Source organism: Sitodiplosis mosellana, unplaced genomic scaffold (genome assembly GCF_009176505.1).
Source record: "Sitodiplosis mosellana isolate CC-2019 unplaced genomic scaffold, AAFC_SMos_1.0 Smas_scaffold_1, whole genome shotgun sequence".
Classification (NCBI taxonomy): Eukaryota; Metazoa; Arthropoda; class Insecta; order Diptera; family Cecidomyiidae; genus Sitodiplosis; species Sitodiplosis mosellana.
Window position 1 is genome coordinate 18,925,843 of NW_022595244.1, and position 20,018 is coordinate 18,945,860.

Here is a 20,018-nt window from a genome sequence, read left to right on the forward strand (position 1 = left end):
ATTGTAACTCGTAAGTTGCAATGGTAATTTGGTAATTGTTATGACGAGTTGCGTCACGTGACGAAAATATTGTCGTTTTGTTTCTTTTCAATTCACAAATGTTGATTGTATTCAATCTATGCTCACATGCAGAACCGAAATGAACACTAGACACGGAAATGTGGTGAAGGGGTAAAAAAAAACAAAATACCATCAATTGTTTAGTGTAATTGTCAACCCTTCTGTGTTTTACGTGCCTTTTATCAATCAGTGGCAGAGTAAACGCACGCACGTCATAAAATAGATTTGGCATAACAAGCCGTCTATTTTTTAAGCATTTCAATTTGACTGTGAAACAAACGTTTCATTGAAATGGGTAAATGGCAACTACGGAGAGAGGCAAACGAATTCGTTACAAGTATGTCGATGAAATCAGCCAACGACAGACTATTCCACGGTGATAATGGAAATCGCTCATTTATGCTTCGAAATTTACGCAATTTCGTACGCAATCACGACTAAACGACAATAACGAAGTTGCAACCATTCAAATGAAGCTGTTCTAATATACGCGCCATGCGAAAAAGACTTGTTGTCAAATTCAAACCAAATTGTTTCCAATATTTTTGGCACAGTTCGATCGCAATGTGCGTCACAGTGAAATCACTTTAAAAAGCACGTGTTTAGTGCACTTGTTTTGCAATAAAATACGTCATTCAACTCACCATTTTTTTGTTTCTTTTCTCGAATCTGCTTGAGACGATATGACAGGTTTGCATTATTCCACGTAAACGTGCAATATCAGTGAAAAACGTGATTTTTGTGCTAAACGACCTGCCAATCTGATTGTGCTCCATCTAACAGTTCAATGTCAATCGCACAAAACATTCGAATGGAAAACTGTTTAATAAGAAGAGTTAATGGTCTCAAATAAGCTCCTTACTCGTCAGTTTTTAATTAAAAAATTTCAAATCACGTGGCACATGCAAACGGTGTAAAACGTAATTCAAAAGGAATAGAGTCGACAAAGGAGATGAAAGGGGCGATTTCATTGAATCAATATCAGGATGAATTGCGTTGCCATGCTGTAAATGGCCGTTCGTTTGAAAATCCCTGAAGTTGTAAACGTGGAATTTGAAGTTATTTTCAACATAGGCTGCGAACGAAATTTGTTTTTAAGAATGAAATTCTGAGAAAAAACATATTCATTGAATTTGATTCCATTCACAAATGATTATTAAACGTCCAAATATGCAAAATGCCAGGTAATTTTTTTGGCTTGAAATTTAAAGGTGGTTTGGAAATCTATTCAAATAAAGTACCTCAAAGAATGGCAATGTTTGCCACGCATGGTAAAAATGAATGAAATATCCCCAATATACATAAAGAGAGTGGATTACAGCCCTATTTTGCACCATTCAAACGATAAGATTGCCTTTGACTGTATTCTAAACGGGAGTTCATTGTACTTTTTTGGATGAAGTTATCCATGAAATATTCTCTGAAACCCACCAGCGTCATTTAGCATCATGCATGCTTCAATCATTTCCATACAATCTGAATATTAATCATTGGATAACAAATAATTCAGTTGCACAATTTTCGTTCAACGTTTGGTATAAACCATACCGTATGGTGATGGTTGATTTTCCATGAATATGCAATAAGTTTCATGGGAATCACATGAAGAGTCTCAATTTAAAATGGGACATACGATGGTGCTCAGGACGTCGTTTGCCGTTATTTTTGTACTCGTGTCATTGGAACGGGCTTTATTATAGCAGTATAATCAATTTATCGGATGTGAAGTCATTATAATTCAAATAAAATGGCTCAAAGAGAAGTGCGAGCTGAACAATGCACTGCAAGATAATGCCATAAAGAGTACCTTGTGTATCGTCGAATAATAATGAATAATGAAACATCATCAAAACCTTTATTATTATCGATACGATGGAAGCATTCTGGCTTTGTGTGTCAAAGAACGAATAAAAGTACAAAGAATCCACACAGACATTGCTTTTCGATTTCTGAACTGATGATCAAAGACAAAGTATATAATATGCTTTCATTCAAAGGGATACATTCTAAACACATTACAAATGACAACTAACAAACATGAAAAACATCTTGGCGAGGAAATGAGGCGTGTCAAATGATTGAATTCCCTGATATTGTCTTGGGAAGGGGTTTCACAGACTTGGAAATCAATACATTTGAGACAAGTTCGAATAGCGTTACTTCGTTACTGCATATCATTTACTTCAATCTTTAGAAAATGTAACGGGCTTTTTTCACATCAATGTATTTTGTATTGCGCACCGTGTGAGCTCGGTTCACAAATTCATTCTGATATCGGTCGATTCGGAAATGTTTCCAACCAAGTGTTGTTGACTCTGCAATGACAGCCACTGAATTATGAACGGCTGCAAGAGAAACATTTGCCCATCATAAATTATCGATGCAGTAATCGATTTTTTTTTTGCTTCTCGACCCCCTGCTGTAGAAAATAATTAATCGAAGTTGCTTTTTCAATCAAATTAATAACAATAATTATGTCAGTTTTTTTTTTCTCGTCCTCATTTAAATTCTAATTATGCGTCAGAACGGCCTCATTCATTTATGGGCGTTGTACATGTAATTGCATTTAATACCTCACGCAGCTCTGCCATTGTTTGCTATACAAATTTTTCTACCGTTTTATCAATGTTTGCACATAAAATGGACACTTTTCATTACATAAATCATGCCAAGAGTCCAACGCAAAATAATCTGAACAATGAAAATGACAAGCGGTGTTCGTGAACAACCGATCATTATGTCGAGAGAAAATATTGACACAATTTTAATTACTTTGAATTCATAAAATTTCACTGAAATATTGTTTATCCTGCACGCATAATTTAACTATAAAATTGATTGCATTTACTCTTCCAAGAGATCATTTTATATTCGCGAACTCTCTCTCTCTCTCTCTCTCTCTCGTTTTTCACTTTTGGCATGGAATTCACATTCTTCGTTTGGTTTATTGGTTTTCATTTTCATATGGAATATGGATAGCACTTTTTCGTACGGGAATTTATAGAAAAATCGTGTTGATCGTTAACATGTTCTTGTGTGTTGGCTGACGTTGTCATTTCAGTACTTTATGTCCATATCTATTACTCTAAGGGTTGTGCACTCATGAAATACTCTTATCGCTTCTCATTTCCATCGCATTATCATATTTTATGACATGACAATGAACAAGACAAGCGCTCAATGCATGCAAAAAGCTTTATGTCTGGCCAGCAAACGTACAAAAGAATGCGTATGGGAATAGCAAGATGGTAGCAAAGCGCTCTAAATGAAGAATTATCTAGCATAAATCTAATTTGATGTAGAAAGATCATGTTTGTCTCTTGTTCCATTATTTCATTTCCATCCATCATCATATCGGAATTCAGAGCGTGAAAAGAAACGCATTTACGTCGCATGGTTTAAGTACGTTGTCAAAAGCAATGATTATACACTCAAAATAAATAATGGTACTATTTACTAAGCCCATCGTGGTTATGCATCGCATGAAGACCATCGTACATTGTACAATGCATTCGTAAATTTTACGATATTTTTCTACGATTTAGTATCATAGTTTTACATCGCATTTTACCACGAATCGTTTTCAGTGTAGATTTTGTAGCTTTTATTGTGTATGAGCCAAGGAATGGCGAACCAACTCGAATTATATGGTTTCCGCAAGAGAACAATTCACGTTTGTTAGCAGTAAACAAAATCGAATTTAACAAAAAGAAGAAGAAAAAAAGTTTTGTTTGGAACTCAGCGTTAAACATCAAAATACATGTCGACATAAGAGCTGCGGATGTGAAAAAAGCGTACTAGAGCTAGCGTGAGGGTGGATTGTTACAATGTCTCGTTTTCAAATTCACACAGAAGTTGCATTCATAAAAACTTTTAGCCACACTTAGGAATTGCGCTCATTTTCTTCGCATTACCCGTTATTAAAGCGCCTCTTAACGTGCGTATGTTCTATTCTTATACATCAGCATTCCATTTGTGTGGGGTGTGAGAGCAGGGCGAGAAATGCCAATGCCTGTGAAAATGTTCACTTTCACGCATTTCCGCCCGAGAAAGGTACCGACATCTCATAACATTTTATTTCCTTATTTTTATGGCATTTTTATTCGCTAAAGTTCCCTACGATTCACCTTTCGCATCTGTAAACGCCGACGACGACGTCGTTGTCGTCATCGCCGTCATTCCCCCAGTCAACAAATGCGCGCGTGTGAAATGCGCACAGAATCGTTTGAAAACAAACATAGGACTGAAGCGCGAATGGAGAGGCATCGAAGCCTTTATCTGTGTACGCACAAAAGTAAAATACCAAACGATTTTCATTAATGAACTAAGTTTTGTGCAAGTGTCAGCTGTTACGATTACCAAAAGTGCTTTCGAATGGATCTAATTTTATGACGCGGCACCGTGAGCCGGGCGAAACGCTTTTGTGGTACAATCTTGCTCATTATTATAAATCATGATTTCATGGATCAACATTTTGCGGAGTCTTTCTTGGGAAGGCATTTGCTCATCTTCCGATGAACCGAATTCCAAATGTTAAGCAACTTTGCTGTTATACTTGAATGATGTTATGAAAATAGAGGTTTACCCAGTAGTGAAATTTAAATTTAGATATTGGGATTTTCTACTTATATAATTTTTGTATACGAAAATTGTGTTGCGACAAACGTTTGCTACTCACTATTTCATCGTGTTTATAGTTATCATGTTAAATGGAGATAACATATGTTCAAACATGCCGGTACAATGTTGACGGATCACATATTGTACGTATAGCGGGAATGAGGTTGCTGATTGTTTTATTATAAAACGACTGCCATTTTTTGTTGTTGCTGTTATTACAACTGAAGCGTTATCCCCAAAACAAAAATCGCAACAACAAAAACCACATGAAAAAGAAATGCAAAATCATATCATTCTTGCAAAACTTCATCAGTCAGTCAGTCAGTCATTCAGTCAGTCGATTTTTAGTGTATTCAAAAGTGCGACATCATTCACTCACTTCACTCTGTGTTTTTTTTTTTGCGCTGCCACTCTTGACGTCAAGTTTCTTTGAATAAATTCATTTTGAAAACAGAGCACTTTAGTCATTTGCTCATTTTTGCTAACGTTATCTGGTGCCAGCAGCAATGTAATTGTTGAACTAGCTTCAATTTTTAAATGTGCACACAAGATGGAAGAGTCGAGTAAAAGTTTTGTCGGGAAATTAAATGAATTTACATTCTTTGCAGTTAAAAAAGTTCGCCTCTCTCAACGAGATGACACAGCAGGAACAAAAAAAAAAACGAGTGTGTCTAACAAAAAGATTGGCAAATTCAAAATGCTGAACAGGAGCTTAACTGAAATGACGAATTTTAAAAAGCTAATGAATACACAAAATGTGCACAAGTGTATCTCTTTTTTGTCCTGTCTACTCTTTCGTTTTTTTTTACTGGTGTGTTTGCCATGGAAGGTTTTTCCATCGTACACTTTTTGTCGTGGCGAATTATGTGAAAGAAAAAATGTGGTAAAAATGAATATCATAAAGTATAAAAATGAAATTTGTGAAATTTCAATGTAAATAAGGCAAACGCGGTTGGTAAATGCAATGCGAGCACTCATCGCCCCCGATTTTTGCTCTCACTGTGGCAGCAGCGAATAAGTAACAGAGAAAAAAAAACGGTGCAAAGTGTTTCATGTTGAGAATGTGAAGATGGCTACGATGATGATATATTTTTAATGTCATTAGAAACATCTGCGATTTGGTACTTGACTCTTCTGCCATCAACGACGTCAAGAGAGTGCCGGTGGCGAGGGAGAGAGAGAGAGTAGCAACTGTATGCAGCACTAGACTACGATGAACAATTTACGTTCTCTCTCTCTCTTTGTTTCTTTCTCCCTTTTTCTCTTCCCACCTCTCATCGCAACATACGCCATAAAACATTTTATTCCACAACAAAAATTGACTAATGACGAAGGATATCAAGCAACGTTTAATCGGTTGGCTTGCATATTCATGAGAAGGTGAGAGGAAGAGTGAGCTCCGTAACGGGATTACATCGCTTTAATGTGCGCCGTAAAGAAGTTTACTGCAATTCCTACATGGATTTTTCCCTCAACACAATTGTTGCCAATCGCACTGCCAGATTTTTGCTCGCATAAACAAATCCAGATGTTTATAGTTTCAAAGCTGATGTTCTCTCTTCATTTTCATGTCATAGTGTATGAAGACAGGTAACGATCCGTTGTTGATGAAAAAGTTGGGAAAATTATTTTCAATTTTTTGTTGTTGTTTCGTTGTGTTGTTCTCATTGCAAAACCCAAAGAGCAAAAGATTACCAAGTCGCAGTTTGTCCATTGTTAGCTGCAAACTTTATCCTTTACGACAGGCACCAATACGAAACGAAAGTAGAATGAAAGAGAGAGAGAGAAAGAGATAGAGAAAAAATCGTTTGTCGTAGCACACCTCAGAGGATGGATAAAAAGACCTCGTTCACTTCGTATATCACAAAAAATGCACACATATACACATTCAATTGGAAATGATTGAGTTAGCAAACGTAGCACTAAAATCAACAAGGCTGAACTAATAACACTTTGCAATCCGACAAGATAAAAGTATCAAACAAGATGATAGAAAAAATGGAAACACTTTCGAAGCCACCTGCTCAAATCTGAAAAGATTATTTTAAAGTAATTGTTTCGAGTTCATCAAAATGAACTTGAGTGCATTATGTCTGGGAACAAACACAATTTTATGTGTGCTTTATGGTAAGCACCACGAGCGCTTCCTCATTCGATCGACACAATGCAATTGAGAGTTCGCAAGATGTACAGAGCATTAAAATTGCAATTGTACCTTGAAAATCGACCGGTTGATTTACGTCAATTTTATCCATCTCGAAAGACATACACAATACGAATGAACGGTGAAAATCGACAAACTGCAGCATATACTTTTAATTGAAGTCAAAGGTTTTTTTATTCTTCGGAGCACATTTCTATGCCTTGGATTTTTATATATTCGAACCCGCTTCTTCAGATAACAAGGGATAATTGGTTACAGGATTCATGTTAAATAACATTTAATTGGCATTTATCTGGCATTATTGATACAAATATATTCCATACAACAGATTTGGTATCACATAAAACACACACTTGCTCGGTTGCTCAACGTTTCCGATCGATTTCATTCAAGTTTATTGCAAATATTAATTAACCAGAACGAACGGCATTTGTTTGATGTGAATGTTTTTGCATGTGCGTTTGTGCATGTCAGCAAGCCAGCTAAAATATACGCGAATGAGATGTTGTTGTTGTTTTTTTGCAAACATAAAAATTGAGTCTATTTATGGCATTCCTAGTTATGTAAATGTTCAATAGCACATACCAAATATACCGATTGGGTCAATAAAACAAAGTGTGGTAGGTAAATAATGCTTTCTACATATATATTTCAACACATTTTGAACGTTTCGAACGAATGGTTTCGTTTTATCATTATTCATTTTATGGTTTAAGCCACAAAATCAAATCAATAACAACAAACAATTTGATCGCAACATCAAGTTTATTCACAGTCTTTGTTCCTATGCTGTATTTGGAACGTTCTAGCTGTTGGTTAAATGGTGTGACAGAAAAACAAAATTTGCAAGAGAACATTTTAAAATGTTCATTTCAAGGATATTTTTTTTTCTTCATTTTTCACCTTAGTCGACATTCAATTAATTTCACAATGCAGCAGTCAAACGAATTTATTAATTCGATTGAAACACTGCAAAGCACATTCACGTTGTTATTCAGTTTTTATTGTGAAAAGTTCAATTTCACCGGTCCGATTAATTTAAATTATTTTCTTTCAATTCAATTTTTTATCTCCATCATTTATATGTATGTGCCGGAACAGTTCCCACATGAACAACGCCAAAAAAAAAGAGAATGGCTGTTAATGGACAAAAATTGTGTTCGTGTTGTTTTTCAGTTCTGTTTTTATCTCCTTTTTGTATGTCTGCAGCCAATTAACCCTTTCATGCCTTTCTGACTGACTGGCTCCATATCACAACATCTGCATCTGATATCATTTCGTTTATCTCATTTTTTGTACGTACAACTCAATTTGCGAACTTTCACACAAAATTGACAGCGGCATATTATTCCATTATGTTCAATTTTTAGTTGGAAGAGCGCGAACAAAATTAAATAGATTATGTTTACGTTCGCAATTCGAGAAGTGAAATTGTTGTACGGCTCGGTTTGTTTTTGGCTCGCATTTGGTGCCGACACTTCTGTGCGGTATAGTATTGCATAAAAAATATGGTTTAAATTGCTATCAGTATTCAATGTTGATTAAAATTTGGCACGGGATTACCGCGCCAACATATCGGAATAAATAATAAATTGGAGGCGAAATATCACAGTTGGTTGCTATCTATTTTCACTTGAAGTCCTTTTAGTTGAGCCGATTAAATTATGCTCTTTCATTCTCGCTGGTTTTCATTCGCTCATTTTTTTTTATTGTAATGAATAGCCGTTGCAAAAACGAAAATAAATATATTAAATTAATTGTTGTGCTGAAAATGGAAATGTGATTAATTGAACAAAAGTTACGTTTTTCTTTTGTTTGGGCGAGAATTTATTGGAAATCCAGCAAAAATTCAGTGTGAAATTTATGATTTTATCCCGAATATGAACTCCGTGTTGAATTTTTTTTTTGCGAGAAAATGAAAAATTTGCATTATTCTTTTTCGACTGAGAAAGATTTTCCAATTTTCCGTAAGTTTACGAAACGATAATCACATGCGCTTCTGTGTGCGTTCGTGAATAATGATACTAAGCACTTGCTGGCATACCATTCTCACGGGATTTGGGCATTCACATATCATTTATTTACCACCATGACACTTCCACATACGATCAGCATTTAGAACAGATGATTGTTTAGCCGTGCGTTTGAGCTCATTCATTCGGAATTCATTTGCCATGCCGCTAGCAAAGCTTTTTGACGTATGTGTGTGTGTGTGTGTGTGTGGGAATGTATGAAAAAACCCAAAAAGGTGGCACCGATGAGAATAAAACATCGCGATGTTTAACACAAACACAACAAGGGAATAAATAAAAATCAGTAGTGACACAAGTGCTTCCGGACACGACCGAATCATGAATAAAAATTTCATATTTGCCGTATGCCGTATGCCACCTAGTATGCCACGCTGTTGTTCGTGCTTGTGCTTGTGCTTATGTTCGTAGACACGGTAAACGTATACAATCACTAATACCATTCTCCAGGTCAAAACATTCCGTTTGCATTTGAATAATTCGCTACTTGTTATTTGTTGCCCGGCGCAAATTGTATTTATGCAATAATATACAGCATCTGAATCGTTTCACAGCAAATAAACATAAATTCTGTAATTTGATTGAATGCCAGCACCCACGAATCTAATACAATTTATTTGCCAAAGATACTTAGACAAACGCTCGGCAGGCGCCTCGGATAATAAATTTTGGATGGAAATTCTTGCGCTGAACTGAAAAAGAAATCCTCTTGTTGTTTTCACACACAAACGCTCATACTTTTTTTCTCTGTCGTACCTCCCGCCCACAGTTTTGCATACAAGTGAAGGATAAGGAAATATTTCCCGAAACAATTTTAATCAACAAAGTCCGAAAAAACTTTTGGTTAAGTTAGAAAAAGCACGAACGCGTTTTGCATTATGTATTTTTTCTCTTGACACGAGAATTATTTCAAAAGTTTCAATAATTCCAGCCTTAATTACTATCCAAAGAAAATTCCGTTTACTGCGGACTTTTGTTCAAAGCGTTAATCGATTTTCGACCAACATCATCGAAATTGGGGCTGTTGTTCACACACGCATGAAATATCCTTTGGAATTCTTCACACAGACAACGCGTGTGTTTGAAAAAATGAATCGGAATTTTCTCAACACTCAATTTGTCTGGTATTTATGATTTTGGATCATCACTTTTGAACAAAATCAAAATAACTATCTAACGAATTCGCTGTTTAATTTTATAGCTATTGTAAATTCGATGAAAAGTTGCGTTCGCATCGCAATCGTATTAATAATCCATAAATTTTCCTAATACATAAATTGAGGACACTACTTCACATTTTTGACACACTAATAATAACCCATATTTTCGTTGCGGCAACATGTTCAAGAAATTATGAGGAATTGGAAAGTTTTCAGTCATAATATTGTGGTTAGTTCAAGACAAAGTTGCTTTGTGTGAATTTATTGTAGTTTCTATTCCTTGGGGGGTGTATTAACAGGGTTACCGCAATTCAAATGCTAGACGATTTCACGCATCATGAATTCTACTCCATACATATTTCAATAGTGTTATCACCTTGAAAGGGTAACAAAGATTTCTTCTTTCTTTTAAACGCTTTAATAAAGTCATGAATGAAATGACAAAAATAATTAAACTGTCGTTCGCCAAACAAAGTTTGGACGTGGAAGTACTTTTGTTCCATTCAGAAATACAATATTGATTCTATAGATATGCATCATTTGTTGACACGGTCCAACAATCTTTATAATTAGAATACGTCAACCAAAACACATGGGAACAAATGTTTAGTGAATAATTGATGATTGCTTCTAGTCGGATTTTTCATTTTATGTCAAATGAATTTTTTGATTTCGGTGTGTGTCGTTTTTCTTCGTTTATTAAGCGATCTTGATTCACAATATTTTCGAAAACTCAATGAGAACATATCTAGAATACTCACAAATATCCACATTTTCAAACTTGATTGAATCCCTTCAGATTGCTATTGAAGCTTAAGGTTGCTTGAATTTTTTTTAAATGTATATCGATCGGAGCATTGAACAGAAAGAATATTTGTTTATTATCCGCGAATCATATTTACGAAATCAATCGGTAAATTTATGAGCGCTAAGCACATTGAATGTTTGCATTTGACGTGTTAATGCTTAGCAAAACAGTAATAAAAGCATTTATTCGTTATCGATTTAGTAATTTAATGGTAAAATAAGTTCCATTCTCATGGTACGAAGAGAATTGGTTAAAGGCCAAAATTCAATATTCACCGATGGAGTATAATGCGTTTCTTTTCGTTTGTTCTGTTTGCGCCAGTCATTTGATTGAAGATTAAAGCAATAACAATACCAATAACAATGGTAATTACATAATTCGAACTTTAGCCATTTGTTGATCATCTGAAGAGTGTACGACCATTTGATTGACACAAGTTTTACTCCCCCAAACAAAGCCTAATCACTTTAACTCACGACGTAATGTTGCCACTCGGTACCGTTGTTTCGCTGGGCACATATTTTTTATGGAAAACTTTCAACGTAGTCTGAAATTAGCACTTTAGTAATTGACGTATTAATTGCGTGTAATGTCATGTTCACATCGAGAAATAATTGCCATTATCAAATATTACCCACTCGAGTTGCTTAGAGCAACTTGCTTTGCATTGATGATAGTGATAAAAGCCACAAATTGAAGCAATCCTCTGGGCATTTTCCCTTTTTGATATTGACGAAAATTAGGTGAAATTTACCGATGCACGATCAATTCTATTGCTGGTTATCAACATTTCCCAGTGCCAAATCGAAATAATCAAATGAAAGGGTCCTCTGCCCACGCACTCATCGCAATCGTTACCATAAATAAACGCATTTCGAATGCTCAAGTGCCTTGGCAATGGATTAAAGAAAAAAATCAACCATTGGCAATAATCGTTTCCGGAGCACAAGTAGTAAAGATACCGAACATAGCCTTTATTTACTATGTTCATGTCATGTTTTTGATACTTTGCTCAAACGCAAAAACAGACACACATCGAAATGCTTTAGTTGGGTTCACGCTAAAAATAGGAAACGAAAAGTGTCCATCAAATGGAAAAAAATGCGAATGAATCAGTCGGTAATCGGTATGTTTCACGTATTTCGAAATGGGCTTGAGCGAAATAAAATTCATGTAAACCATTTCCGAATGCGCGATCCGGTGTAACACTTGACACATCAGCAGCAGCAGCAACAAAAAAACTGTCAGAACAAATGCAACAAAGTTTCAACGAGATGCTCCAGCAATCATTTGGCAAACAAAAACGAAATGTCAGGATGATAGATTATCATTCAATCTACATATAATTTCGGTGCGCACGTTTCAGTCGATGGGTGTAATAGTAGCGATTTACAACAGCCGATAGAACTAACTGGTACAAATAGCCAACGATTACAATTCAAATAAGATTACACAATTCAACTCCCACATAGACACAACACACATGCACACTTACAACGTACAACATACACGCATATACACGTTTCGCAATGCCGAGAGAGAAAAAAATTGGCATGTCGTTTTCGTGTGGCTCAAAATCGTCGGTTAGCGGTCCTTGAGTGCCTCCAGTTTACAAAAACACTTGCACACACTGCTAGTGCGAATCAGGCGGCCTCTCCTTGATGTGCTTCTGTTTTTGGCAAATTCTTGTTTATCTTCAATACAAACCTCGTTTTCCCTTCAACTTTTTCTTCGTTGGCCGACTTTTTTTCCTTCTTCCCTTTTTCACTTTCTCTCTCTCTCTCTCTCTCTCTCTCTCTCTCTCTCTCTCTCTCTTCGCTTCGTTCCGTTTTTCCATCTTAACCTAATATACTCTTTCCGAGCCGCTTGTTTTTCTATCGAGTTTGATGCCGGTTCACTTTGGAAGTTGGATCGAATCTCGTTTTCATCTAACACATTATCGGATGTTATTCTTCGACGATGTTATATTTTCGCCTCGCTTACGCTGTCTCTCGCTTGCTCCTTTCCCATCTTATCTCGGGATAATTGTTTGTTTCGCTTTGCGTTCACTTGGAACTTCAACATTATTTGATATTCTATGAGTGTGTGTTTATTTTCCCCGTTGATTATTTTCATTTCTGGCCTGGGTGTGTGTCGGTTTTTTTCTTCTTCGAGTCGATTGTTTGCTTGTTGGTTGTTCGTTGAATTTTTGTGTGAAGTATTTCTTATTTCCGGAGCCGTCATCGAGCACGCTTGCCAAAGTTTCATGTAAGAATTTCATTTTAGAAATCGCTGGTCTCAACCCATCGCTGCAACAATTTAACCATTTCCAAATCGATTCGAGACTCCAACTATAATCGTCCACCTTTTTTCTTGCCTTGTGTCCAATCCATTTACGGATAAGCCATGAACTGTGAGTAACTACGTGTACCTAGTGTCATGACTACGTGTACCTAGTGTCATTACTACGAACTCACATGAATTTTAAGTAATCTCTCGTAATCTCTAAATCTGGTTAAATTTCGTTAAATACAGTATTTGGAGAACGCTAGGAAGACCGTGTTAATAAATTGTTAAATTTCCACATTTTATAAATTCAAAATATGATATATTCATTGGACTAATAAATTGTAAAAAATACACATGAAAAAAATAAATTCATTTAATTTTTCGGTAGAAATCTAATGATAAACTTCAAACGTATTCCCTTTTGAATCTCAATGAACAAATCTCATTACTCCTGAAATGCATTGACACATTTGGTAACTTCGATCAACCAAATGAAATTGAATTTGCTTCGGTAGAAAATCGAATACTAAATGAATTTTCAATGTTATTGAAGCATTTTTTTATTCTTAATATTATTTATTTTAAAAAATATATTTAAAAAAAATGAATAACATTCTTATTAAATTTAAAAACTTTGTTTTTCTGTGTACGTACTTAACTCACATTAAGTACGAACCGCCATTGCTGTATATTGCTGTAGTGGCAGCCATTTCCCTTTTGACACATTGAAGATGTGATAATCATTGAAATAAAATAAAATAAATATAATAAACAAATCAAGTTGGAATACACATAAATCAATTTGCATGAAAATTTCCATTACTTCTTAATACTCTAGTTTCATTTATTTATTCCGAATTTATAAATAAATGAAGCTCTTGACTACATAAATTTATTCAAATCATTTAGCTTGCTTGTATATTATTCAAGAGAAATGAAAATTGCATGTCAACTTAGCAAATAAAATTGTTCTACAGTGAATTCAAAAACGTGCTTTGGGTAGCACATTTTTATTTTGACATGAAATTTACATTACTCCTGAAAAACGTATGAATAAACAGAATGCAAAATGATCTCTGGCATGTAATATATATGAATATGAACTGTCAAAAGCGGTGAAAAGGAAAATGGCCGCCATTAAGCTGTTCATACCGGTTCATACCCAATGTATGTTATGTACATACGCATAAAAACAAAGTTTTTAAATTTAATACATTTTGATACAGAATGTATTTCTTTTTATTTCAAAATATTTATCAGAAATAAATGTCTTAATAACAGCGAGAAATGTAGTGTCGATATACTCCATTATTGTTTACACGAAGTTTCCAAACGTTGCCAAAGAAGGTAATGTAATTCAGGAGTAATGAGATTTGTTCATTAGTATTCAAAGTGAATGCGTCATAGATTGATTTATCATTTATGTTTTACTGTCGGAATTTTTCCAAAAAAACGAATGAATTTATTCTTTCAAATTTTACAATTTATTAGTCGGTAATAGCAAGCACCCATGCGTATTATATTAAACTAATCATTTCAGTTGGTGTTTATTCAGTTGTATAGGTACTTAAAATGTATTTTACAAATCTGACAGAATCTGACAGTTGCGGCGAGACTACGGGGGTAGGGGGCGCCATGAGTATCAAATCTCTACAGTTCATGGCTTATATTTACGGTTTATTTTTTCGTTGCAAAAAAAAAGTATTTATGTAAGTGGAATTCTTGAGTCTGGTTTGTTGCGTGGGAACCTCTTCACACGCTCTAAGGTAACCAAATTAACGCACGCACCACCGCTACTGAGGTTGTTTGGAAAATTCAATTTGCAATAAAGCATCGTATTGAACCCGGTGCGCATACAAAACGATTAAATCGAAACGATCTTTTTCGGGTTGCGTACTCTTTTTTTACCGAGTTCCCCGTACCATCACATCCAAAATGAATTGATTGAATGCTTGATTTGCTTTTTTACACATCGATTGGATAACTTTGAATTGCAAAGCATATTTGGATAAGACTTAATGTATCATCATTCACAGGGGGTTCCATTCTTCGTCGTGAATGAATGACAATGGACTGTGCAAATATTTTGGGCTCAGCCAAAGCGACAGTAATCGATTTAACGGAAAATTCACATGAATTGAAGGACGAACTAAACAACTGAAGCATTCAATTTGGTTACATTTTTCGAACGGGATTCATAAACAAATTGATGCAAATTTCAAAGTTTTTTTTTTGAAAAGATTAATCAATATGGATAATATATGAAAGTTTCAAATTTACATAATTCAAAGGATATTTCATTACTGCTCTGAAAAATTAGCGTCTAATTCTGTTAAATTTGTTTACTTTAATGATAAGTAATATCAACCTCATATTTGATGTTATTTTTTGTTTGAGATTTCTATTTAAATTAAATAAAGCTTAATTTTGCCTAGTTTTGCCATAAACAACGGTTCCCATACCAAAACCGAAATAAAATATGATTAAAAATAACCAAAGAATGTCTCTGTTTCAATTAAATGGAATATATGAATCATTGTCATAAAAACAATTACAATTTCATAGCTGGGCTGCCAAAGTGACAGGACCGAACAATCGCGCCCCCAAAAAAGATTTGAAATTCAATTTTATATCAAACATGGAATGTGTAACGAAGGAAGAGAGAAGGAGAGAAAGAGGAAGAGCACAAGAAATAAAAGTAATTTGAATTTGAAGCATGCAAATGACGGTGGCAATAATGTCGCTTAACGACAATGTAATCGCCATAAACATTGTGAAACGTTTTCAATTCATTTACTTTGTGATTTTTACATAATTTCAATGGAGCCATTCATACAATAACGGAAAATTCTTCGTCAGATACCATTCGCCCGGTCATTGGATTGCGGGAGAGAAAGAGAGTTGAAGAGGAGAGAGAGAGAGAGAAAGTAAAAAACGGCAACGACCGAAAAATACGCTGAACGACAGAAGATGACAGAGTATGGAAAAGCACTTCAGCTTTGAATGGAACAACAAGGATCATTTACCTTTTGTTTTCAGCGTTCCTTCGACATTTTTTCTTAGGTTTTTTTTTCTTCTTCTTTGCTTTCATTAATATTTCATAAGAATTTGATTTTTCATTTTTGTGCCATTTGGCATTGTCATTTGGCAAAATTTAACGCAACGAACATGATAATGTCAAAATGTAATTTTAATATCATCAACCACCGGATTTTCTTGAGTTGTAAATTATCAATAGTATGCTAGCAATATTAAATTGGTTGTCGACAGTGGGTCGGAAGTGGTTTTGAAATAATATTGAAATGTTGAATATTCTATTCGGCGCTTAGATTCCAAATCCGTACACAAAAGCAAACCGAGAAATCGATACATTCAATTTTAAACGAATTTAAATGACAATAGTATTCCATAGATTTAGGCCCGGTAGAGACCGGTGCACGTTTACCAGTGTTATGATGGCGTTTATTTGATGAACAAAAGGCGTAGTGCGTTCGGTGGAATTTTCTGAAAATTTATTGGAATGTTCACAGTGCGTTTTGGCTAATAATAATTGCGCACCACATACAATATTCCGACCGCATAATGCACATAAAACGCAATTGGCCCCAGTCACACGACATCCGATTTATTCACTGAATATGTATGTGCGCCGCACACACTGTTGGCCAACATCTGCATAATAAATTCGCAAAGAACCACCCGGCCAAAAACTACCTTTCCTATTCGTATACAGCAGAAAAAAAAAACTTTCCCGAAATTCGATAATCCGCTTTAGTTGCGCCAATTCCAGTTCAGGTTCATACAGCAGCAAATAAATTCAGTGTGAACAGTTCGCATCGGTTCCGTTGTGGCACTGTTCACTGTATTGTTATTATTATTATTTAAATCCCCATTCCTCCGGGCAATCTGATCTACAATGCAAGGAATTATTGATGTTGAAACTCACATGCGCTCCGCTCTATTTTCGCGGTTTGATTCGCGGGGAATCAAGCATTGATTTATAATTACCATGAATCGATGTAGTCTAGATGGTTTTGTATGTGAAAAAAAAGTCCATAGCACTAACATAGGCTTCCATTGCATTTTTTTATAAACATATTTCATGCCATTGAATCATTTATTCATCATACGGAATAGAAAAGTAAACAATTTATGGTGCGCATATACTGGGAAATTCATTCTCATACGATGACCATATCAAAGGGATTTTATGGGTCACACAATCGAAAAAGCATATGCAACTTTTGAATTTTGCATTTGAAATGTTGTTTTCCTCGTTCATTTTTTATTATTATCTAGATGGCTAGTTTCGATGCATGCATTTTGGTGTAATTGAGTCGCCCAGAGATCCCAACGGAATAGGTGTGGCTGCTTCTATGCGAAGGGTTGTAACAGTGATATGATCGGCACATGAGCACCATCTCTACTGATTGCCATTATTGCCATGTAAATGAATAGAATGTCTACTTCTTCTTCTTCTTTTTCTCAACATCAATTGCATACGACTTATGGTAACTCTCCGTAATCATTAGAGGTGGCGCTACTTATGCGCATCAATTGACTTTTGCATTGTCTCTTATGTACTGTGCGTGCCTTTTGCTTCTATGTTGTTGTTGTGTTGAGTTCAGATTTTATCAATGCTCCGCTGTCATTCTTCTCATTCTGTCTTTCAATTCAAATCGATTTCTAGCGAACCAAAAGAAACTACCGAACAATTTTTTTTGGGGCGGATGGACATTGGAATAAGTTGAAAACGACTTGAAGTTGTGCTATTTTTCGTTGTCTTTTTGCAATGTAAATACGAATCCATCTTTGTTACGTCCATGCAGAATGCTGACGATGATGCCATTCCGAAAATGATATACGATCTTTCAAATGGAATGGTGCGCCAGCTCAAGGTGATAAATCATTTGATGGTAATTTAATTTCAAGCAATTTTTCTCTGCTCGAATTCCGGCAACACACGAAAAAAAAAAATGCGCATTACTAAACACCAAATGGCGAATCAGCAGCAGCAGCACACAAACAATAAAATAGAAAATTTTATACAATTTTTCTTGTTCATCTTTTGCATAAAGTATAAAATGCCGAAGAGCACAAAAAACCGAAACTCGGACGATATGCGAATGAGTCGGTGCATGAGTGTGAGGGGCAAAAGGAACTATGTTTTCGATTTGGTTTTTCAGTTTTTCTGTATTTCGTAGATTCCTTTTTAATTCGCACATTATATTTCTTTTTTCCGTAGTCTCAGCATTCAAAACGTATATGCAAATTATGTTGAGCTGTTTGCCATTGGTGTGAAAACGGGGCGTGTGTATGTGTTGTGCTGTGCAAGAGAGAGAGAGAGAGAGAGAGAGAGAGAGAGAGAGAGAGTCTGTGTTTTGGGGTGAATGTTGAACTCGTTACAGCTTCAGGCTTTCGCTGCCGAATACCGTATATGGATCGTATTGCAACATTTTCATGCAGACAAAATGAAATATTATATGCTAAGCGCATTTCTTTGCCAAACAAACAAATGTTTAAATTTATCATGGTCGTTGGTGTATGTGTGTGTATGTATGTACTCGAAAAGATTATGTGCAGCACGAGCAACATTCAAGCAACATAGACTAATGTCCTTTCTTTCGCCATTAAATACTTTGAAAGCAAACGTCAACGAACAATACGATGGTTTCCATGCAATGAAATGTTACAAGCGAAAAATGATCCAAATAAAAAATGTGTTTACATGCTCTCAATAAACTAGCAAAAATGAATTTTCAGCGCAGCGCCCGATGCGGACGAACCGATGCGGGGTGAGTGAGCAAGCAAGAGAACAAGTGAACGAAGCGAAACTTAGCGCCAAAACAACAAAGAATGAAGAATCACTGATGCGATATGCAAAACAATGATATACAAATTATAATGGAAGTGAATTTTTGATGAAACTCCAAGGATGGAACGTATGCTTTCCTTGACTCAATTTGATGGCATCCGAAGTATGCACGCCGAATGTAGGACAAGCATCCAGAAACTTTTGGCCATTTAAATGAATAATGTAGTTGTAAATGCTTTAATGTGGTATAACTGGTTCAACAATGGCATCGTGCAAATTTACCGAAAATTCACAAATTTATTGTATTGTGTTTGCATCAGAAAAATTTGCTATGCTTCGATTGTTTTGTGCTATCTCTCGACAACATTTTCTAGATAAACATCCATCTTAATGATATACGCGGATCGACACGGAATTCGAGCGATCAAATTTGTAACATTCATTCGTTGAAACCATTTGAATAATGAAAGAGAAACCTTCAACGCAACCAACAATTCTGACGCAACCATTTTCCACACCATGCTCTCGGAAGAATGCACAGGCACACATACACAGACACACAACAATAGAAATTAAAACGAAGAAGTAGACAAGAGCATGGGAGAGTTTTGGAAAAGCTTAAGGAAAGTAGCTTCAAATTCAACAGCATTAAACTGTATTTTGGTTGCTTTCTCACTGAGAATTTTAATTACTTGGCCAAAATAAATAAATAAACCACATTCCACTCGGGAAAATGCAGTCAACAGGCAGTGAAGCAGAATCTTGAATATGCTATAGCTTCTGCAACCTCTATTCGGTGGGTCTTTTACACTCTAGAAAGCTCTCTTACACAATAGACTTGGTTTTCATCGCAATTTCTTTTTGGAAGTGAAAAACGGTGAATAAGTAATTGTTAGCAAATAGCACTTGATGAGTTTTCCCATCAATTTTCACGGAAAAATCTACTCTTGTTAGATAATTTGGTTCAAACGGCAGTGTCAAATGATAGCTTAGTACTCGAAAAATCAAAGTGCAAAGAAGCAAACGAAATTGCAAAGATTTTTTCTTCTTGAAACGAAATTGAAGATGCGAATAAGAGATTGGCTGCAGAATT

General features: G+C 35.5%; 1 protein-coding gene across 7 annotated transcripts in view; it reads right to left on the minus strand.

The window, feature by feature from the left end:
• Nucleotides 1-20,018, minus strand: part of LOC129579249 (furin-like protease 2) — a 207,143-nt gene that overhangs the window by 128,298 nt on the left and 58,827 nt on the right. The window lies entirely within an intron of this gene.